This window comes from Ambystoma mexicanum, chromosome 1q (assembly GCF_040938575.1).
Source record: "Ambystoma mexicanum isolate Mex_15411 chromosome 1q, UKY_AmexF1_1, whole genome shotgun sequence".
Taxonomy (NCBI): Eukaryota; Metazoa; Chordata; class Amphibia; order Caudata; family Ambystomatidae; genus Ambystoma; species Ambystoma mexicanum.
Genome location: NC_090922.1, coordinates 530,997,314 through 531,021,331, shown reverse-complemented (window position 1 = coordinate 531,021,331; position 24,018 = coordinate 530,997,314). Strand labels below are relative to the sequence as shown.

General features: G+C 51.1%; 1 protein-coding gene across 2 annotated transcripts in view; it reads left to right on the top strand.

Moving 5' to 3' along the window:
* Positions 1–24,018, top strand: part of DEDD2 (death effector domain containing 2) — a 368,727-nt gene that overhangs the window by 43,583 nt on the left and 301,126 nt on the right. The window lies entirely within an intron of this gene.

The following is a 24,018-nucleotide window of genomic DNA, read 5'->3' as shown; positions in this document are numbered from 1 at the left end:
CACTGTGCTTGGAGAGCTGCAGCGTCACCTCACTGACACCTAACAATACAGAAACGTGTACCTGGGTTTGCTTTTGGCACTCTAGTTAAGAGAATTGTCTTGCATTGTGTTGCTGGACTGTACTTGTGGATGGGACCATACTGATTTGGAAATGGCCATTTCGCCTCTGTGGAAGGTTGTGAGCTAAAACATGGGTTGTAGACCTTCCTGAGTGAGCCGTCTCACAGAACAGATTATTTAGCTGTTTGTTATCAATTGATGGCTCCCTCATTTTTGCACAAAACAGCGCAATAAACTGAATAATCCTGGCATGATTCATGTATGTGAGCGGGAAATGGTAAGGGCGATTTAAGTTGTAACGGGGAACCAAATTATTACTAGTGGTAAGCCAAGAATGACCGAGGTTACATAAAAGTAATGTAAATTAATTTAAAGGGCATTTAACTTGAATCCGTTCTTTGTATAAAAAACTAAAACCCAATGGCACCTTTTAAAACAGACTGGTACATATATGTTCAATAAACTCAAAAATAAGCCTTGTGCGTTTCTGGAGAAAACCAGGTTTTCACTTGCCGTCTTTTGAGTCTGTGGCTCCCGATAGTATCAATAATGGACTTGATGGATCACTTCTGGTGCTTTCTACAATTCTTGGAGCCAATGGCAGCTGTAAAGGTATGGGGTTGAATTGATGTGCAATTAAATGAAATTGCAAGTATAAATTATAACGCTCGATGGGTCTTTTTACCCTTAGACTTTCCTTCCTATCTGCCTTCCTTTCTTATTTTTCCCTCTTTGATGCTTTCTTTTCTTTGTACTTTTGGATCTTTCCTTTTTGTTTTCTCCACTTCTCATATATTGACATTTTATTCATTTAGATCAATCCAATTTTCTGCTCAATTTCCTTTTTTGTTTTCTTTATTTTTTAGGTTATTTGCTCCTTTCCATCTTGTTTCATTTTCTTTCTTTTTGTTATGCTTTGTTTTATTCTTTTCCTTAATCTGGCCATCTTTGTTTTAGTTTTGGCTATAGGGTGCTTAACGCACCTATAAACTGAAATGAATGCATTGGAGTACAGCTAGGGGAAGATGGCATTTGAGGAGGAACACAATGCCAACGTTCTCAAGCCTTAAAATCAAACTTTGCACTCAGTGCCTGCCAGGGTTTTTTCAAAGTCTTCTCCGAGCTAATGGTTGAATTGGTGCTATATGCACCCTACTGGTGTAATAAAAATGTCTTAACAGGTCTGCCTTATACACTGCAATGTAGTCCTGTTATAAACCAGCATTAGCACAGCCAACAGTTTTGGTTTGTGTATAGGTATTACACTTGCCAGGGACTGATAAATGCCAGGTATGTGCACCGTTTTTAAGCTGCCACCGTTAATGGCCAGTTATACCATTATGGCTGTGTCCGGGAAATTACTTTCCCAGATCTACACAAAGCCAAAACACTTGGCATTGCCAGTGCTTGTTCTCTTTATACTTGATCATTCTTTCTGTATAGCCATTGCTTTCGTTCTTTTTTTGTTTATCTTTAGTCTTCCCCTTTTCTGTTCTTACTTCCCTGTATTTATTTCAAGCGAACAGTCGCCCATTTGACTTTCTTCCAGTTATTTTCAAATGTGCGATTCTGTTGTTGGCCACTGTTGCATTATAGAATTTCTTTCCCATTGTTTTTAAGAGCCTTAAGTGGTGTGTGCAGGGAAACAAGTTTCGAATGTGATCTGTTCTTAAAATGCATTTATTTTGGCTCTTTTTATGTATAGACAAAGCAGCACAGCTAGTGTTTCTTTTTCTAAAATTACCGCCTCAATGTTTCAGTCCTTTCTGTAGCAAGTGGCTGATGGTATATGTTAGGAAAGATTTCTCTTTTGGCAACTTTCCCTCCATAGTTCTATGCACCCCCAAACGTTTTGCTTTTGTTTTTGAACCTATCATAACTTTTTACAGGAAAGTGAAACCTTCAGTTTCATCACTCCCCTGGCCTTTTTGCTCATTTTGTTATGGGGAAACTGTTCAGTCCTTGTACTTGGAAACTGTTTCACTTTTGTCTTTATACCTTTTTTACCTTGTTGGTAACTTACAGCGCAGTGGGGTTACTTTAGTATCCATCACCGTAGTCTTCACTTGGGATTTTCGGTTACTTTGTGTGTGTTGTGGTGAGCCAGAATTAGGACTCTGACATCATATTCGTGGATTTTTACAATTAGTCTAACCTCCTGGCCAGGTTCAAAGAAAATAACTAAAATAATGAAAATGTACTCTTAAGTGGTATGTTCCCCATTCTCCAGCATTGGATCTTTCATGGATTCACATGCTTTGAATATTCCCCGTCGTCAGGCTGGGAATCCCCGGTACATTATATAGACCCTTTCCCGTAGGAAAACTTTTTCGACGCTTATGCGTCCTATCCACCTCGTTTTGTATCATGCGTGCCCGTGCCGTCAGGACGTCATGATATAAATACAGGCCCCGCCCCCGCGCTCCCTCAGATTTCAACCGTCTTTCAAAGCAGTGGGATCTTCGTGTTACTACTAGTGATAACTAGATTGTTTTTTTGTCTGTTTCGCGTAAGCGAAGTTCAAATCTGGAGAATTATGTCTGGAAAGGCGTTATTTCGCCCATGTGCAACCTGTGGCCTCAAAAAGGTTTATGAAGGAGACGGCCACATGGACTGTATCTACTGTCTCCACCCGCACCACACGGCGGATACATGTGAGATATGCCAGGGTTTCTCCCAAAAAACCCTTAAGGACCGTAAAAGAAGGCTGGTCGACTGGCTTAATGACGGAGCGGGTGCCTACCCGGCTTCGGAAGTTGGCTCCACGGCCTCCAGGAGCATGTCGGAGCCTCCATCGAAGAAGGTGCGGCCAGCAGAAATTCGCCCTGAGGACAAGCATAAGGGGAAACATGCTGGATCCTCCTCATCTCATAAAAAGCCCTCCTCCTCCTCATCATCTAAGACGGAGAGGCTGGCGCTGTCTAAATCCTCCTCAGGGGACCGTCCCAGGTCTTCCGTGAGTCGAGAAGCTTCAGCCGGGAAGTCGGCATCAAAATCGACAACGAAGTCTAAAGGCTCGACGACGACGACTTCCTCGTCGACCTCGGTGTCATTGACGATGCCTATTACCGTTCAAGCAGCAGCGGTTGGGATTCCTTCGTCGACGGAAACTCAGTCTATGGCTTGGCTGCCTGAGGTCTATGACCCGATCCCCCCTGAGGTCTTACTGCAGCCAGACACGGCCTGCTCGGCGGAAGGGGAAGGTGACATGGTTCTGCAGCCATTGGATTTAGGCTTACGGCCTTCCACGTCGACGACGACGGCGACGAGTGCGAGCGGGGGTATGGTACCTATATCATCCACGTTGCTGAACCCCCAGACAGTTTTGTCTCTGGATGTGCTTAATACTCTTCAGAAGCTACTACAGCGGCTGGATACCCAGTTCCCTCAACCTGGGACGTCATCGTCACTTCTGTCTGTACCTTCCGTCGACGAGCAAACTTGTACGGCTCGCTCGTCGACGAATCACCCATCGGCTCCCCAGGCGGTAAAAGATCGTCCTCGAGCTCAGGAGGAGGGTGAGTTGTCGGAGTCCGACTCTATACATGATGACTCTGGGTCAGACATCTCCCTGTCACCGTCGAGGGACCCGACATGGAATTCGGATGTAGAATTGGAGTCTACGAGGAGCCAGACACAGCCATCTCCCCCTGATGATGTGGGAGCCTTCCATGCAATGATGGGGAAAGCGTGTTCCGAATTCGGCTTGATTCCTGAGGAGCAGAGGAAAGACTGTTTCCTTTTTGACCATATGGGTCAAAGGAGAAAATCGGTATTTGCCATCCCAATCCTTGACCACGTGTGGCAAGAAGGTCTCAAAACGATGCGCCATCCGTTCTCGGAACCAGCCATAAAGGGACGGATCGAGAAAAAGTTTAAAGCTCCGGAGTCCACTCCAAAATGTCTAACATCACAGCCTTTGTCTGACTCGGTGGTGTCGGCGGCAGCAGCTAGGAAGGCCAGGGTCCAGCAAAAATGTTCAACGCCACCGGAAAGCGAGGCTAGGAGGCAGGACGCATTTGGAAAGAAGGTGCTCTCGGTCGGAGCGACGACAGTAAGAGCAGCCAATTCCTTAGCGATCGTGTCACGATATGATAGGGAAATGTGGCACAAATTAGCCCCTATCCTAGAACACCTGCCAGACGAACACCGAAAAGCAGCTATGTTACTGGTGCGGGACGGCGAGGAGGCCTCGAACCACGCTATTAATATCGCAGTGGACCTAGCAGAGTCTGGTTTCAAACAAATCAACCATGGAGTAGTGCTTCGTCGACAAGCGTGGCTCAAATGTACTACTTTCCGTCCTGAAGTACAGTACAAAGTCCTGGACATGCCATGCGAAGGGGAGCACCTGTTTGGCGAAAAGGTTGATGAAGCGCTGAAAGGGATGAAAGAAGACACGGATACTGCTAGGTCCCTCGGCGCCCTTCAAACGGGTAGAAATTTTCGCTCTTTTCGCCCTTTCAGAGGTGCTTCTGGAAACTCCCGCTTTGGAGCCTCGAGGGACCGTGGATTTAACAGGCCCTCGTACTCTTCACAAGGGTTCAGACGAGCGTCCCAGTCGGCACGTGGAAGCAGGGACTATCAAGCCTCCAGGCGGCGAGGCTCAGGTCCGTCGTCAACGAAGAACAAGCAAACCAGCAACCAATGACGGCCTTCGGAACGTCCTGGGGGGTCGAGTCTCTCATCACTTCGACCGATGGAAATGCATCACCAAAGATCGATGGGTCCTAGACACGATTCGCATGGGTCATGCGCTGCAATTCAAAGACAAGCCTCCGCGTCTTCCTCCTTTATTCTCGACACAGCCCCACCTCCAAATCCTACGACAAGAGGCGGAGCTTATGTTGCGAAAAGGGGCGGTAGAGAGAGTTCCTGTGGCACAGGAAGGCCAAGGAGTTTATTCCAGGTTCTTTGTCGTCAAAAAGCCAAACGGCAAATGGAGGCCCATTCTCGACCTGAGGGTACTCAACAAGTGGCTAAAGAGCCAAAAATTCAAAATGCTAAAACTCCAAGAGGTTATCAGATCAGTGCAACCCATGGACTATCTCTCTTCACTAGACCTTCAGGATGCTTATTTTCACATCCCAATACGCCCACGACACAGGAGATATTTAAGATTCGTCGTCGGGAGAAAGCATTTTCAGTTCAAGGTCCTCCCGTTCGGGCTCAAGTCCTCCCCCAGGACGTTCACCAAGTGCTTGGCCCCTATAGCGGCCCATTTAAGGAAGGATGGTCATCATGTCTATCCATATCTAGACGACTGGCTAATCAGAGGGTCATCCAAGGAACAAACACGAGACAGTCTACGAGCCACAATGTCCATCTTACAGGAACTGGGCTTCGCAATAAACTTCAACAAGTCCTCAGTAGAGCCTTCGAGGACCTTGGTCTTTCTAGGAGCGGAGTTTCATACGCACACAAGCCTGGTGAAACCATCCAGCGAAAGAATTCAGAAACTTCAAAACAAGGCGTCGGAATGGAGCGGCGGTACCAGAGTCTCTGTGCGCAAGTACATGTCCCTGCTAGGGACCATGTCGTCCTGCATTCCGTTAATAAACAACTGCCGTCTGTTTATGAGGCCTTGCCAGGAATTTCTAGCGGACCGTTGGGCACAGAGCAGAGGTCGCTGGTCCGACAGACTGGTCGTCGACGAACAACTAGTTCAAGCACTCGGCTGGTGGAAAGTGTCTACTCACCTAACGAGAGGGATGCCTCTACTGGAACCAGAGTTCCAAAAGACGGTGGTGACGGATGCATCGCTGAGCGGATGGGGAGCTCATCTGGATATGTTACAGGTACAAGGCCAGTGGTCTTTGCAGGAGTCCTCCCTGCATATCAACCTGCTAGAACTGAGAGCAGTGCGATGGGCTCTGAAGTCTTTTCTTCCGCAACTGAGGGACTCGGTGGTGCGTGTCATGACGGACAACACCACTACGATGTTCTACTTGAGGAAACAAGGAGGGACACGTTCCAGGTCCCTATCGACAGAGACACAGAAAATCTGGCATTGGGCCCTTCAACACAACATACAAATCTTAGCATTTCACCTACCAGGAGTGAAAAACGTGGAAGCCGATGCCCTCAGCAGAGAAATGAACGAAGTTCACGAATGGGTGCTGAACGACCAACAACTTCAACAAGTATTCAAGGAATGGGGACACCCTTCCATAGACCTGTTTGCAACGAAGAACAACAAGAAATGCCATCAGTACGCAAGCAGATGGCCTCAGCAAGGCTCACTGGGGGATGCGTTCTCATTCCCATGGACGAACAAATTCCTGTACGCATTTCCTCCTTTTCCCCTTGTCAGGAGGACGTTGCAATGGATCCTCAGGTACCCATGTCGGGTAATTCTGGTGGCCCCATACTGGGCCAGACAAGTGTGGTTTTCAGACCTACTACACTTAGCGGCGGCGGAACCGATGAGATTCCAGAAGACCCCCGACCTTCTGTCTCGACAGGAGGGTGTCGTTTGGCATCACGACCCGGACAGCCTCAAGTTGACGGCCTGGCTCCTGACTTCGCCGAATTTGGTCGGCTAACGATTCCGGAGGACTGTCGACGTATCCTGCAAGCGGCAAGAGCACCTTCCACAAACGCCTCATACGCGTACAAATGGAAAAGGTTCTGTCAATGGTGTGAGGATCAACCAGGTTTGGCCCCGCAATCGATTAGGCCGGAACAGCTCCTTCCATACTTGCTGTTATTAGCTCAAATGGGCCTGTCGGTGTCGTCAATAAAAGTACACCTAGCAGCCATTTCCAGGTTTACTCGTCGACGGCACTCGGCACCATTGTTCAGCGACCGCCTGATTAAGCACTTCCTTAAAGGCCTCTTTCGGAGTTTCCCTCCAGAGAAGAAATTTCCACCGGAGTGGAGCCTCAATCTGATCTTAACGTCTCTTATGAAACCTCCGTTTGAGCCAATGTCATCATCGTCTCTGAAGTTTCTGTCGTGGAAATTGGCCTTCCTGGTGGCCATCACTTCAGCCCGACGTATCTCAGAAGTTCAGGCTCTAATGGTGGACCCACCATACTTACGATTTTTCAAGACCAAGGTAGTCCTAGCCACTAACCCACAGTTCATACCAAAAGCTCCTTCGGTGTTTCATAAACACTCTTCTATCGTGTTGCCTACGTTTTTTCCGGAGCCATGCTCGGGAGCGGAGCGCATGCTACACACATTGGATGTAAAAAGGGCTCTCAAGTTTTATCTTCATCGTACGCAACCGTTCAGAGAAACGAGACAGCTGTTTGTGGCCTATGGGTTGGGTGCTAGAGGAAAAGCCATTTCAAAGCAAGGACTTTCAAGATGGGTGTCATCTACCATCTCGTACTGCCATTCCAAGGCAGGGAAGCCTCTTCTACGACGGCCAAGAGCTCATTCAACTAGAGCAGCGGCATCGTCGACGGCACTGTGGGCCGGAGTCCCTCTAGGGGACATCTGCATGGCGGCTACCTGGGCGACTACACACACCTTTACCCGCCATTACTGCCTGTCGCAGCAACATGCCGAAGACACCCGGATGGGACAGGCGGTGCTTCGACACCTATTCCAGTAAGGTAAGCCCCGGCTGCGGGGTGGCATCCTGTGGAATTTATGACTGTATGTGGTCCGTTTTTTCCCTATGTAAACTATTACTGATGTATACATAATCTTAGGGAACGGCCTTTTGCGAAGAATGTATAGGGGTTTGCATGCACACCTCCTCTTGGGGGTAGTACTGCTATGTAATCTATTCAAAGCATGTGAATCCATGAAAGATCCAATGCTGGAGAAGGGAATAGTTTCTTACCTGTAACTCCATTTCTCCAGCATTGGTATCTTTCATGGATTCACATGCGCCCACCTGCCTCCCCTGATCATGCAAACCGGTTCCCCCACTACTTTGGGGGCCGAAATCTGAGGGAGCGCGGGGGCGGGGCCTGTATTTATATCATGACGTCCTGACGGCACGGGCACGCATGATACAAAACGAGGTGGATAGGACGCATAAGCGTCGAAAAAGTTTTCCTACGGGAAAGGGTCTATATAATGTACCGGGGATTCCCAGCCTGACGACGGGGAATATTCAAAGCATGTGAATCCATGAAAGATACCAATGCTGGAGAAATGGAGTTACAGGTAAGAAACTATTCCCTTCTTCAGCATGGGGTCTGGCATGGATTCACATGCTCATGATTATTTCCTGTCGTCAAGCTGGGAATCCTCGGTAAAAGAAAAATCAGTTTTTCATTTCTGAACTGTTCCTCCTTACAACCAATCACTGAGCTCTGGGTCATGCTGCCCCAAGCCAATGACTGCCCTCTACCTATGTCCTCTCCTTTGGTAGCCATCTTCGAAGTGTTGGGAGTCCTCGTGCTTAGCTCTTTTTAGCTTTAATGCGTTTTCGCTTTTTGGAAGTGATACTCTATTTTTTGGTTAATCAAGCTTGTGCTCAATCGATCATCCTTCCCATTAACTGGTACACGTTTTTCGGATTCTTCAGCGCCCCTCAAGGGGGCGAGTTTCATCAAGTTTTCTTTGTGGAGGCTTCAGAAGATTCTTCAGGCCTACGCCACATTGATCATGTAGGAGAAGGACGCATCTTCCCTCTTCAAGCCTTGCTCCGACTGCGGTTTGCAGAATGTGTACATGGACGACAAACATTCCCAGTGCCTGTACTGCCTGTAGCCAACACATAAGGAGGATTATTATGCTTTTTGCCGTGACCTCTCAAAGCGCACATTGAAGGATCGTCGTAAACAGCTGGAAGAGTGGCTGCAGGCCAAGTCCTCTGGACCGGGTGGTTCCCAAGAGCATTCCTCTCCCGGATCCGGGAAAGCTGAGGGCGCCCCACCCATGGGGGTTCAACAAAAGGCCAAGCACCGCAAGTCCGCTACTGTCGGGGGCGCTGCTGCTGCAGGCTCCACGACGGAAGGGGCACGTTGGACATCCCCAGCTGCATCAGTCTCCAGTCAACGCTCTGGATCTTCATCCAAGAGAAAGTCGGATTACCCGGGTAAGCTGAAGGTGGCCAAGGATAAGGCCAAGCGGGGTACAGTGTCCGGCCTACCCTCAGCGAAGAAGGCCAAAGGGGATTGACCTGCTCATGAATATTCCCCGTTGTCAGGCTGGGGATCCTCGGTAAAGAAGAAAAAATCAGTTTCAGTTTCGTTTCTGAACTGTCTTGCACCTAATGACCAATCATTGGTCTCTGGGTCATGCTGCCCCCAGCCAATGACTGCCCTCTTCCTACGCCCCCAGAATTTTACCGCACGTTCAAGAGCTATAGCTCTCGAGCTGCTACTGCGTTTTGCGATTTTTCTTCCTTTTTTTTTTTCCAAAGAGTTTATTCTCATTTTTTCGGTCAATGGAGCCTCAAGCTTCACCGTTCCTACTTCCGATCAACAGGGACCCGTTTGGGAATTTTCTACGCCCCTCAAGGGTGAAATTTTCATCGAGTTTCACTTCTTGGAGGCTTCCAGAGGATCTTTGAGGCCTAGCCCGCATGGACATGGCCCAGGACAAAGGAAACACGACGCCCGGATCCAAGCTGTTCAGAAGCTACCCTGGATGCGGATTACAGAATGTTTTCAAGGAGGATGAGCATTCCCGGTGCCTCTACTGCCTTCACGAAGACAAAACGCACGTGGAAAAGGACTGTGCGTTTTGCAAGAACATGTCTGAACGGACTATGAAGGATCGTCGTATCCGCCTCACCAACTGGCTGGAAGGGAAAAGCTCAGCAGCAGGTGAGGTCCGAGCGGTCTTCTAAGACCTTTAAGGGCGCCCCGGCGACGGGGGCCCAACAGAAGGCAAAGCACCGCGAGTCCGCGGGCACCGGGAGCGATGATCGGTTGGGCTCCTCGGCTGCCTGGCAGGGCGCATTATCACCAACGCCATCAACCACGAGCCAACGCTCTGGCTCAGGGAAGATCAAGTCGGAGAACCCGGGTAAGCTTCGGAAGAAGTCCCGGTCGATCCCGACGGAGACAACCGAGGGGGAGCGAGGCGGTGACACCCCTCCTCCCCCCCCCCCCCCCACCCCCAGGTGAAGGCCTCAGGCGCGCCTAAGGTCATGAAGGCCGTGATTCACCCGGTCAAGGCCTCAATCGAGGAAATCGTGGCAGTCCTGGCGAAGTCTGCGGAGGCTACCCCAGTGGAGGCAACCTCGGGGGCCTAGAGTTTCCCTGTCATCGCAGAGGGAGTCCTCTTTTCAGCCCATTGATGAGACTCCAGTGAAACCACAGGCGCAAAAAGAGGGGGGGGGGGCCCGTGGCCATTACGGACACAGATTCAGCCTCTGAAGAGGAGCTGGCAGGTGTCGCAAATATCCTGAACAAGAAGTTCGAGGAGGCCCGGTCATACGGGAGGGATCCCGACGAGGTGGACGAAGAAAGCAACGGCGGTGCCGACAAGGAACCGAGAGCCGTGGAGGGGACGGAGCCGGTTCCCCAACAGTCAGTCCAGTCGCAGCCGTTACCTATGCCACAGGACAACTCGGGGGCGATCTTGGTGATTCAGGCCTTGAGTACGGAGATGAGAACAAGGTTGCCCTTACCCCTGACGAGCGATTCAGCAGAGCCTGGACCGTCGGAAAGTCCACCAAGCAAGCGGAGGAGAATTCACCCCTCACGCCCCCCCCCCCCCTCCCTTCCAGCCTTCACGGCCTTCACAGCCTTTATCTCCTTTCCCTGTTCCGAGGGATGAGACTGGAACGGAGACGGGGACGACGGGGACGGATGACAACGGTGGTGACGACTGGATGGACCTTCCTTCACCACTGCTTCGGGCCTCCCCGCCCGTCGAAATTAGCTCCTTCCTCGCCAGGGCATCCAAGCTTTTCCAGCTCTGCCCCGAAGAGCAGAAGGAGGAAGGGTTCCTCTACCAACGGCGTGAGGCCAAGGGGAAGACGGTCCTCTCTATTCCATTGCTGGACGACATCTGGGACGAGGGGCCGACGCTCCTGAAGAACCTGTCCATGGCTCCTGCTAAGAGAGATCAGTACGAGAAGTAGTACCGGGTCCCGGACTCCGCCCCCATGTGCCTTTAGGGCTCAGCCATCCCCGGATTCGGTCGTTTCGGCGGCAGCCAAGAAGAAAGCGTGGGGGGCGACAGCTTCGACTTCCCCGCCGGACGGCGAGGGGAAGAAACTGGACGCCATGGGACGGCGGGTCATCTCATCTGCGGCGACGACGATTAAAGCGGCCAACGCCCTTTGCGATTGTGGCACGCTACATCAGGGAGCTGTGGTTTAAGATCGCTCCCCTTCTGGACTTTCTCCCGGATGACAAGAGGGCTGAGGCCCTGGAGATCCTACAGGAAGTCAAATTGGCCTCGGACCACGCCATTACGGTAGCCACAGACATTGCTGACACCGGTTTTCACCAGATGGGCAACAGTGTTTGCCTTCGTCGGCGCGGCTGTCTCAAGGTGACCGATTTCCGCCAGGTCGTTCAGACCAGGGTTCTGGACCTGGCTTTCGACGAGAACAACCTGTTCGGCAAGACAGTGGACGATTTACTGCAGGCCATCAAGGCAGACACGGAGACTGCTCGGCTTTGGGTGTCCTTCAACAGCGACAACCGTCCTTTCGGAAAAAACCGAGGCAAGCAAGGTGCCTCCAAAGTATTCGGCGGCGGCTCTTCGTCGTATCGCCAGGAGGCCTACAGAGGACACGGCAAGACAGGAGGCTCTCGTCAGGGAGGCCAAGGCGACAAGGCCGCGGCCAAGCAGGACTGAACCGGCTGTAGCGTCGGGGTCCCCACCTGAGCACCCCGGTGGGAGGCCGGCTGGCGAGATTCGTCAGCGTGCATCTCCACTGACTGTTGGGTGCGGAATGCCCTGGCCCACGGGCACACTGGAATTTCTAAAGACAAACCCCCGTATTCCACCTGTAGCCAGGAAGAAAAACCAGGTCCGTCAACTGCTACTGGAGGTATGAGCGATGCTAAAAAAGGGAGCCATTGAACTTGTCCCAAAGAGGCCCCGGAGTGTAGTCACGATACTTCCTCGTAAGGAAAAAGATCGTCGGATGGCTACCCATCCTGGACCTTCGTCGTTTAAACAAGTACATCAAGTCCCAGAAGTTCCGGATGGTCACCCTCCAGCACGTGCTGGGACAGCTGGAGGAAGGCGACTTCCTGTCGTCGCTGGACTTGGAGGATGCCTACTTTTACATCCCCATTCTAAAAGGACATTGAAAGTTCCTGCGATTCGTGGTCCAAGGGCAACACTATCAGTTCAAGGCTCTTCCCTTTGGATTGAAGTCGTACCCAGGTTGTTCACCAAGTGCCTGGCACCAGTGGCTGCGCCTGCAGGGGATCCACGTCTACCCCTACCTGGACGATTGTCTAATCCGAGCAAAGACAATAGAACTCGCTGTCGTGCACACAGCAAAGACCGTCCAACTGCTCACAGATCTGGGATTCTTGATCAACTTCGCGAAATCCCACTTGGTACCGTCGCAAGTCGCCCTGTTCCTGGGAGCCAGGCTCGACACAGTGGCGCTATTGGCTTCTCCGTCGGAGGAAAGGACGAAGGCCATCCTGGGCAAGGTGCAACGGCTGTCCACCATGGACGGGGCCAGGGTGCGGTCCATCAAGTCCCTGCTCGGCATGATGTCCTCATGCATCTACCACGTGCGCCTGTGCAGGCTGCGGATGCGCCCACTGCAAGAGTTCCTCGATGCCCTTTAGATGCAAGCGGCGGGCAACTTCAAAGACAGGATCTCGCTCAACGAGACCTTCCTCCAAGTGATCCGGTGGTGGGGCACCCGCACACATCTGGCGGCGGGCATGGACTTCCAGACCCTGGCACATCAGGAGACGGTGAAAGATGCCTCCTTGGAGGGATGGGGAGCGCACACCGGAGATCTCCATGCAAGAGGCCTTTGGCTCCCGGAGGAGAGGTCACTACACATCAATGTCCTGGAGCTCCGAGCCGTGTTCTAGGCCCTCGGGTCGTTCCTTCCGTCCTTCAAATGCAAGGTGGTAAGGATCTTCACCGACATCACCAAGATCTTCTACATCTGGAAACAGAGAGGCACCAGATCCCCAGCCCTATCCAAGGAAGCGCAGGATCTGTGGCACTGGGCCGTCGCCCAGGGGATGTTTCTGGTACCCTGCCATCTGGCAGGAATAAAGAACACCATCGCTGACTTGCTCAGCAGGGAGCTGCGCTCGTGCCACGAGTGGGAATTGCGACCGGCTCAAGTGGACCTCCTATTCCAAGGATGGGGCAATCCCCAGATCGACCTATTCACGACGGCAACGAACACCAAGTGCTGGAGGTTCGCAAGCAGGTTTCCCCAGCCGGGGCGCATGAGTGATGCCTTCTCATTCCCCTGGAACGGACCTTTCTTGTATGCGTTCCCACTGCGACTCATCAATCAACTCAGACGGTCCCGGTGCAGGATGATCCTCGTCGCGCCGGCTTGGCCGAGGCAGATCTGGTTGCCGGACCTTCTGGGCATGTCAGCAGACCCCCCTCCCCCTGATCAAACTGCCGACGGACGTGGATCTTCTCGCCAGAGAAGGGGGCGTCATCCTCCACCACGACCCAGAGTCGCTGAACTTGCAGGCCTGGCTCCTGCAGCGCTAGAGTTTGGAGGGTACAATATTCCGTCGGACTGCAAGGAGGTGCTTGCAAAGGCCAGGGCGTCCTCGACTCTCAAATGCTATGGACACAAATGGAAGAGGTTCTCTGTCTGGTGCCATTCACAGAAGATTAACCCTCTGCGGATTATGGCCCCTGAAGTGCTGCCGTACCTATTGTCACTGGCCAAGGCGGGGCTAGCTCATGCCTCCATCATCCATCTAGCAGCGATTTCCCGCTACACCAGAACTCCGGGCGGTCCCACCGCCTGGTGAAGGAGTGCATAAAGGGACTGTTCCGGTCATTCCCGCCGGTGAAGGCTCCGGCCCTGGCATGGGAGCTCAACGTGGTGCTGAGCAGGCTCATGGGGCCGCCATTCGAACCGCTACACTCGGCATTGTTGAAGTTCCTATCGTGGAGGACCGTGTTTCTTGTGGCCATCACCTCCGCACGACGAGTGGGAGAGATCAGGCCCTCTCCTGTAAACCTCCATACCTGACGTTCCACGAGACGAGGGTAGTGCTGAGGACGCACCCTTCCTTCATGCCCAAGGTGCCGTCGAACTTCCATCTCAACAAGCACTTGGTGTTAACTGTTTTCTTTCCGTCGCCGGCTGAGAGGACTTTGCCTTCACTCGATGTGGCTAGAGCGCTGAATTTCTACGTGGTCCGCACGAAGTCATCACAGCTGTTTGTGAACTTTGGCCCTGTGAACCAAGGGAAGGCCCTCTCGAAGGCTTCCATTTCCAGATGGCTCTCCGGCTGCATCATGCACTGTCACCGGTTGGCAAAGTGACCGTTGCCCGGCTGTCCGAGAGCCCATTCAACCAGAGCGATCGCTGCTACCACTGCGTTCTTGTCTGGTATGCCCTTGCTGGACATCTGCAGGGCTGCTACGTGGAGGTCGACGCACACCTTCACGAGATTCTACTGCGTCGACCGGGATTCCAGGGAGGAGTCCAGAGTCGGCCAGACAGTGTTGTGCAACCTGTTCGCCTGAAGGTGGGCCTGGTGAGGAGGTAAGAGATGCTTAATGTTGAGTTCATGTAATGCTTAATGTTGAGCCTTGCCAACTCCCGTGGTTGTGCATGTGTGAACTGCTATGTATTCTTGTATTCAGGAGCATGTGAATCCATGCCAGACCCCATGCTGGGGAAGGAACAAGTTACTTACCTGTAACTGTTGTTCTCCAGCATGGGTCTAGCATGGATTCACATGCAAACCCTCCCTCCTACATCTCTGCGGCTCTTCTCTTGGTCCTACTGCCACTTTACGTGCTACCAAATCTGAATATGGCTGCCAGAGGAGGGGCTTAGGTAGAGGGCAGTCATTGGCTGGGGGCAGGATGACCCAGAGACCAGTGATTGGTTATTAGGAGAAAGACAGTTCAGAAACGAAACTGAAATATTTAGTTTTTTCCTTTACCGAGGATTCCCAGCCTGACGATGGGGAATATTCATGAGCATGTGAATCCATGCCAGACCAATGCTGGAGAACAGTTACAGGTAAGTAACTTGTTCCTTATCTACTCTGCGGCTACAACTATCAAGGCCACCCATGCCTTCGCTACCGTGGCAAGATACGACCAGGAGCTGTGGTTTAAGCTCGCCCCTCTGCTGGACGTCTTCCATGAAGAAGAGGGTAGAGGCTTTGGAGATTCTCCAGGAGTGCGAAGTGGACATCGCGGACGTGGGTTTCCGCCAGATGAGCCATGGCGTTTGCCTTCGCTGCCGTGGCTGGCTCAAGGCCACCAGCTTTCGACAGGAGGGCCAAACAAGGGTTTTGGACATGCCCTTTGACGTGGACAATATGTTCAGGAAGGCTGTTGAGTCCCTCCAGGCCATCAATGCGGACACGGCACTTGCCCTAGGCATGCTTCAACAGCGATGGCCAAACTTTCGTTCCTCAGGCAAGTCTAGTCTGTCTTCGAAGGGGCCTTGGCGGGGGTTCCTCCTCTTACCGCCAACCCTCCCGCTCCTCGGCCCAAGAAACCAACAGGGGCCACTCCACGCTATCGGAGGAGGACGCCTTCGTCTGGGACAGCAAGGCAGCCCGTCGACCTCCAAGCAAGAATGAACTGACCAGGGTGTCTGGCCCCACCCGTGCACCCCGGTGGGAGGCCGACTGACAAACGTTCCACTGACCGTTGGGTGCTTGACACTTTCGCCCACGGACACACACTAGAGTTCCAATGAAAGTGTCCCCAAATACCACCAGTGGCCCAGCAGGAAAACCATGTCCCTCAGCTGCTGCTGGAAGTTCGGGCCATTTTAAAGAAGGGGGCGATGGAGCTAGTTCCAAGTAGCTCCGCAGTTTACTCAAGGTACTTTCTCGTACGAAAGAAGACAGAGGGTTGGAGGCCCATTCTCGACCTGCGACGACTGAACAAATGTATCAAGTCCCAGAAGTTCCAAATGGTCACTCTTCAACACGTGCTCAGACAACTGGAAGAGGGAGACTTTCTGTCGTCCTTGGATCTGGAGGATGCTTACTTCAACATCCCCATTCACAAAGGGCACCGCAAGTTTCTGCGTGTCGTCGTTGGGGAAGCATTACCAATTCAAGGCCCTTCCTTTCGGGTTTAAGTCAGCTCCCAGAATCTTCACCAAGTGCCTGACGCCGGCCCATCTACGACTGCAAGGAACCACGTGCTAACCTTTCTTGGACGACTAGCTCATCGGCCAGATCAAGAGTCATCGCCGTCTAACACACGGCGAGGACCGTCCGCCTACTGACGGATCTGGGGTTCTCTGTGAATTATGCAAATTCCTGCTTGATTCCATCGCAGAATGCGCTGTTCCTGGTTGCCTGGCGTCACTGTTGGAAGAGAGGATAGCTGCCATCTTGGGAAAGGTGCAACGGCTGTTAGCTCTGAAGATCACCACAGTGAGCGACATCAAGTCTCTGCTCGGCATGATGTCTTCCTGCATTTACTTTATCCGGCTTGGCAGGTTCCGGATGCGCCCGCCGCAGGAGTTCCTCGATGCCCGTTGGATCCCCATCGGATCCAGGTGTCCGGAAGCTTCCAAGACAGGATTGTGCTCGACAAAGGGGTTCCGTCGTGCGATAAGGTGGTGGGGCGTGCGCTACAATCTGACCGGAGGCACGGATTTCCAGGCCCCACCACACCAGGAGACGGTCAGGATGGACGCTTCCCTGGAAGGATGGGGAGCCCACACCGTAAGTCTTAACGCCAGACGCCTGTGGCTGCCGGAGGTGAAGATGTTGCAAATCAACTTTCTGTTTTTCTGCCGTCCCTCAAGGGCAAGGTGGTGAGGGTCTTCACAGATAATACCACAATGTTTTACATCTGGAAACAAGGGGGCACCAGATCCCCAGCGCTCTCCAAAGAGCCGCAGGATTTATGGCACTGGGCCATCACCCAGGGGATTTTCCTAATTTTGTTTAATCTGGCAGGAGTAAAGAACCCGGTCGCCGACTTTCTGAGCAGGGAGCTTCGCTCTTGCCACGAGTGGGAACTTCGTCGACGCAGCAAACAAATCGATCTGGGGATTGCCCCATCTGAGGAAAAGGCTCTCCACCAGGTCCTGCCGAGTGCCAGAGGTTTGCCAGCAGGTTCCCCCAGCAGGGGATCCTGGGGGACGCATTCTCATTCCCTTGGGAAGCCTCTTTCTGTATGCGTTCCCTCTGTTTCCGTCATTACTTTGAGTCATCAATCAACCCACACGGTGCTGGTGCCATATGATCCTCGTCGCACTGGTGTGGCTAAGGCAGATCTGGTTTCCGGACCTTGTCAGTGTCCACACCAGTCAAGCTGCCAGTGGTCGCGGATCTTCTCACCAGGGAAGGAGGCGGCATTCTTCACCACGATCCAGGGTCTCTGAACCTGAAGGCCCTGCTCCTACAGTGCTAGAATTTGGTGGCTACGATCTCCCGGGGGGCTGCAAGGAAGTTCTCACCAAGGCTAGAGCACCATCTACTCTGAAATGCTACAGACACAAATGGAAGTGTTTTGCGATTTGGTGCCAGTCTCAGATGATTAACCCCTTGCGTGTCAAAGCTCCTCAGGTACTTCCATATATGCGGTCATTGGCCAAATCGGGACAGGCCTGTGCCTCCATTACGGTATATCTGGCAGCTATCTCCCGCTACACCAGATCTCCAGGATGGTCGTCTTGTGGTCGCACCGTCTGGTGAAGGAGTTATCAAACGACTGTCTGCTCGTTCCCACCGGTGAAGACTCTGTGTGGTGCTCACCAGGCTCATGGGGGGGCCCCATTCGAACCTATGCATTCAGCTCTGCTTAAGTTTCTGTCGTGGAAGAAGGCTTTTCTCGTGGCCATAACCTCTGCCAGACGAGTAGGTGAGATCCAGGCACTGTCATGCAAGCAGCCTTACTTGACTTTTCACGAGACAGGGGTGGTGCTGTGGACGGACCCCTCCTTCATGCCCAAGCTTCAGTCGGAATTTCACCTCGCGAGCCCTTGTTACCTGTATTTTTTCTGATGCCTTGTCGCCGGCTTAAAGGACTTCGCTAGAGCGCTGAAGTTTTAATTGCCCCGCCTGAAGAGTGTCAGGAAAACTCATGTTTTCCGGTCCTCTTTGCAAAATATTGGAATGCCCTGCCACAGCCCCCAAGAACAGAAAACGCGTACTGGGCCGTTCGAAAAGCCCTAAAAACCTGGCTAATCACCTAAACTAACCACTTATCCAGAAGAGCCTTTTCCACCTCTAGGCCCCTCTGGTTCCTCATCATGGTCCAGAGAGAAGTTTGAGGGGTGCATGGAGAGACTAGAAAAGTTTGTTGAATGCCTCGTGCACCCCCAAATTTCAAAGGACTTTTGATCCACATTTGACCCATATGTACAGGATGATGCCCCCTTTGGTGATGCTGTTTATGATCCTTCGTCGTCCCATCCCCGATTGGGATCAGAACATCCCGTTGATAAGCGACATTGGGCGTCCCCTACTCCGGAACCAGATACCTTGTGTATGGACTCCCTCCCCCCCCCCCACCAATCCGTCAGGCTTCACTTGTTGATGACCAGATGGCGTTTAACGCAATCTTAAAGAAAGCAGCAGAACACTTCCAAATTGCCACACAGGAGGCAGTGCCAGATTTAGACTTTTTTGAGGACATTCTCAAAGAAAAGCCTCCTGCCAGGCTATCCCATTGTTAAATTCTATAAAAAGGTGCCTTGCTACTTCATTGTTAATGCCCGCTCAGACCAGGGCGGTTAATCCATGAGTGGAGAAGCGGTTTTGACCTTTCCCTACTGACCCCCCTTTTACATGCCACTCCGGATTCACTAGTAGTTACGATAACGAGAAAGAGGACAGGTGTCCCTTTGTCCACAGGCGAAGCACCGCCTGATAAAGATTGTAAAAATCTGTACGCACTTGGATACAATGGTTACTACTGCTGCAGCATACTCCACACGCATAGCCAACAATACTACACTGTTGGCTAGCTACTCGGACGTTCAATGGAACCTACTGCAGGAGGGCCTTCAAGAGCTCCCGGAACCCATGCGCACTCGTTTGCTTGCGATTGTATCAGAAGGCAAGCAGGTGAATCCTAACATTCTAAAGAATACTTTGGATGCTGCTGAAACAGCCGGAAGCACTTTAGCCGAGGGCACCCTACTAAAACGGCACGCCTGGTTGAAGAACTCTGGGTTCAAGCCAGAAACCCAGGCATCTTTAATCAACAAGCCAGTGGAAGAAACCAACTTGTTGAGCAAGGCTGTTGACGAGGTACTGGAGACCGCAAAAAAGGAGCACAAGACTCTGAAAACTCTGAACCAAATTACTCTGAGGCCTTTTCAGCAGAGAGGTGGAGGTTCTCGTCGCTCTTTTCGTGGGCAGTCCTACTCCCGCTCTCCTCACAACCAGTGCAATTCCGGAAACAATTGGTCCTCAGGTCAGGGATCTACTTCCACCACCACATACCCACCTAGGGGACAACGGCGTGGAAAGTGAAGGGGGTCGTAATTCCAACCCCAGAGGCTCCCCGGCCTCCGGTCAAAAATGACTTCCAGATCCAACCGGGGATTTAACATCATTCCTGAAAGCATGGGAGGGGATTACATCAGACCAGTGGGTGCTGAAGACCATCACCCAGGGTACTGCATAAGAGTTCAGCCGACCACCTCGATTCAGACCTCCGAGATCAAGATGCCTAACATCAAAACACCTCAGTATCCTGCTGCAAGAGGTCATCCTGCAGGAAAAGGGTGCTATCGAAGTCGTCCCTCTTCTACAGGTAAACAAGGGTATTTATTCAGTGTACTTTGTTGTACCCATAAAGGATCTCACCATGCGCCCTGTGCTAGACTTGTGTCCAGCAAACAAATTTGTCAAGCCTCAGATGTTTCATAAGATCACACTGCAAGAAGTAATTCCTCTGCTATTGCATGGCAACATTGGACATGAAAGATGCATACTTTCATATTTCAATGTTGCCGATAAACAGAAAATACCCCAGGTTCGTGATAGAGGACAAACACTATCAGTTCAAAGTACTTCCCTTCGGCATTGCCTCAGCCCCAAGGGTATTTAATGGTACTGGCAGCTACAGCAGCACATCTGGGCAGGCAAGCCATTCCAGTTTATCCCTTCCTCGACGACTGGCTCAGCACAGGGGACTCCTACGAAGCATGTCTGTCAAATACTCAAAAGACGATGGACCTCTTATTCAGTCTGGGATTCCCCATAAACGAGAAGAAATCAAGTGTAGATCCCAGTCAAGTCAAGCAGTTTCTAGGACCTTTAATTCAGACAGTAACGGCCTCGTCTTCCCCTCCGAGAAGGTTCAAAACATGCTGTTTCAGATCCTTTAGTATGTAGCCAGTTGAGAGGTTGCGGTATGCGAGGCCATGCGTCCCATGCAAGAGGGGCTCAGTAGCCAGTGGTGTCAGTCCAGCGGACAATGGGGCGATCTAGTGGTTGTCTCGGCAGCCCTCGTTCTCCCTCTGCAGTGGTGGTCGAGGGAGAACCTCTTAAAAGGGAAAGCCTTCACCACCCCTCCAGTAGAAGCCTCTCTCACGACAGGCGCATCTCTCACAGGGTGAGGTGCTCACCTGCTTCAGCAGACAGCACACAGAATTTGGTCACCAGAGATAGCATCCAACCATATAAATCTGTTGGAGCGCTTAGCCGTATTCAAAGGACTGAAAGCCTTTCAAACACAGTTGCCAGGGAAGACGGTCCTGATAGTCACAGACAGCATGACAACCATGTACTACTTGAACAAGCAAGGGGGCACTCCCTCTCCAGGGCTATACAAACTGTCCCAGAACATTTGGAAATGGGCTCTCAGACACGAGATGTTCCTGTTGACCCAACATGTTCCAGGGGAACTCAATCTTCTGGCGAACAAACTCAGCAGATGCTTCCTGCTGCCCTTACAGTACGAATGGCGACTACATGAAGACATCATCTCCAACGTTTTCGCAGAATGGGGCTTCCCAGAGATCGAACTGTTCGCAATGCCAAGATTACGCCTCCAGGTACCCACAGAACTGATCAAAGGGGAACGGTCTCTGGATAAAATGGGCAGGGAGATTTGTTTACGCTAACCCCTCCCAGCCCCCCCCTTCCCAATTACCCCCCAACTCCCCTACTCAACAAGATTGTGCACAAGATGCACCAGTAACCAGTCACTATGATCTTGGCGGCCCCGATGTGGGCTTGCCAACCCTGGTTCTCGCATCTGATGGAAATGGCTCTCTCCTCCAATGAAACTGCCTTGCCCGTACAACATGTTATCTCAGGACCAGGGAGAAAACACTTCATCCATGCCTGCAAACTCTGAACTTAGCGGCCTGGCTCCTGAAGTCATAGAGTTTGGGCACCTCCAACTTCCTCATAGATGCATGGGCATACTTAGGGAGGCAAGAAAACCTAATACCCGATACTGCTACTCCAGTAAATGGAAGCGGTTTGTTATCTGATGTGTAATTCCAAGAGCATCAGTGCCATTGACTGCTCGTCTACACATATTGTGTTGTACCTGACCCATTTATTAGACTCTGGCCTGGTTTTTAATTCACTGAAGGTTCCCTTAGCTGCACTCTACTCCAGTAAATGGCAGTGTTTGTTATCTGATGTGTAATTCCAAGAGCATCAGTCCCATTGACTGCTCGTCTACACATATTGTGTTGTACCTGACCCATTTATTAGACTCTGGCCTGGTTTTTAATTCACTGAAGGTTCCCTTAGCTGCACTCTAAGCCTATACTATGTCACAACAAAGTGTTGTGGTCGTTTTTAAGGCTTTTATGGAAGGGGTTAAAAGGATCCACCCCCCCCCCCCCATTTCTAACCCGGCTCCCAAATGGGACTTAAATGTGGTATAGACTAGACCTATGGGGTCTCCTTTTGAGCCTATGCATAAAGCAGGTCTCAAAACTCTTACATACAAAACCGCCTTCCTGGTGGCAATCACTTCAATAAGAAGAGTTGGCGAACTACAGGCCCTCTAGACCCCTTTGTTACAGTTCACAGAGATAAAGTGGTTCTGCACACTTGCCCTTGATTGCGCCCAAATGTATTTCAAAGTTTCATGTGAACCAGTCAATAGAATTGCCAACGTTCTTCCATAACCCCACTAACGTGGCAGAAAGAAGCCTACACACACTAGAAGTGCGCCGGGCAGTTATGTACTACCTGGAAAACACTAAACCACTAAGCAAGACAAACCAGTTTTTCGTGTCGGTGGCGGCTGGTAGAGAAGGGGACCCTGTCTCTAAATCAGTCGTCGCAAGGTGGATTGTCAATTGCATCACACTCTATTATACGCTTGCTAAGGGAGAACTGCCCTTCAAGCCTAGAGCACACTACACAAGGCACTGGGGCTTCCATAGCATTAATTGCAAATGTTCCCCTTGAATCTATTTGAAAAGCGGCAACCTGGAGTTCTGTACACACCTTTACAAAACACTATTGCCTAGACACTCATTCTAGTGCTGATTCTCAGGTGGGACAAGCAGTACTAAGACATCTTTTCACTGCTGTTGCTTCTCACAACCCACCTCCAACTCCGGGTACTGCTAGCTAGTCTATGCACAGCATGTGATTCTAAGCAGATTAACAAGCATCAGAAGACATGCATTACTTACCATAATAGCATTTCTGATGATTGTATCTGCTTAGATTCACATGCGCCCACCTTTCCTCCCCGCTCGGATGGAAGGAACATAGACATCTTAATACTTCTCTCTTTCTGTACTCACTCACGATAGTCATAAGGCTCCCTCACGGCAGAAAGAATACAATCGGAGGTACCTCGATGCGTGAGGTATTTTGGGTACACTACACCCTCACGTTAGGCATAGTGTTAAAGGCACGCCCATGTCGACGTCCCCTTTTGATCCTCGAAAGACAAGATGCAGTACTTCGCCGTTGATGTCTGACTGTATGCACAGCATGTGAATCTAAGCAGATGCAATCATTGGAAATGCTATTATGGTAAGTAATGCATGTCATTAAACTGATCCCTCTGCTCAGTAGTGAGCTGTGGTATAGGGCATCTTTCCAGAAACTCCTATACGGTTAGGGCATTCAGTCATTTATAGGGTTCTATAAACATTTCCAAACTCACCTAAAATGCCCTTATCACTGTATAACATACCACCCTTGCCACTACGAATGCTATTCATTCGCCCAGAGATTTGCCCAGGCTAGGATCTTCCTGCTTTATTACCTTCCTCGAAGTATCTTTGCTTTGGCCGGATTATGCTGAACTCTGCTGTAGAGGACTCCATCATATTGAGCTGTCTCCTTGCTGTCTGCACATCTTGGAAGGCCTTGCGTGAGCTTGTGTGCCTGTACCCAGTCTCTCTATCCCTCAGTCCCTGAGTGAGCAACGTGGTTTGCTCCCTTCTAAGCTTATTAAGCACTGGAGACTTTGAAATCAGTCTGCCCCATATAAACTCTGTAAATGTGTCCCATTGCACCATCTCTGGGGCCTGGTCGACTGGGTTGGATTGAAACATCACAGATGCTCTATCTCCACGTGATATGGGGACCCTCAATAATGAAGATTAAGCTTTCAACACCTGTGGCCCACTTCTTTGGGAGGGAGAGCTACACTCCTTGGAATTGGCGCATGGTCCGAAAAGTCTATTGTGCCAATGTCGACTTTCCCCACCTTTGGGATTAGGTGGTCCTCTACCCAGAAATATTCTATTCTAGAGAATACTCAGTGGGTATGTGGAAAAAAAGTATAGTCCCTTACCACTGGATGAGTATACTGCCATGCATCAACCAGGTGTGAGTCTGCAATCCCTTTCAGAAGATTCCCAGGAGGCTTCACCGCTCCCCGCTTTAGATTCATCCCAATTGGCATCCATAGGTAAATTACAGTCCCCGTACAATATGATGTAACCCGTTGCTAAGGCTGTAAGTACCCCCA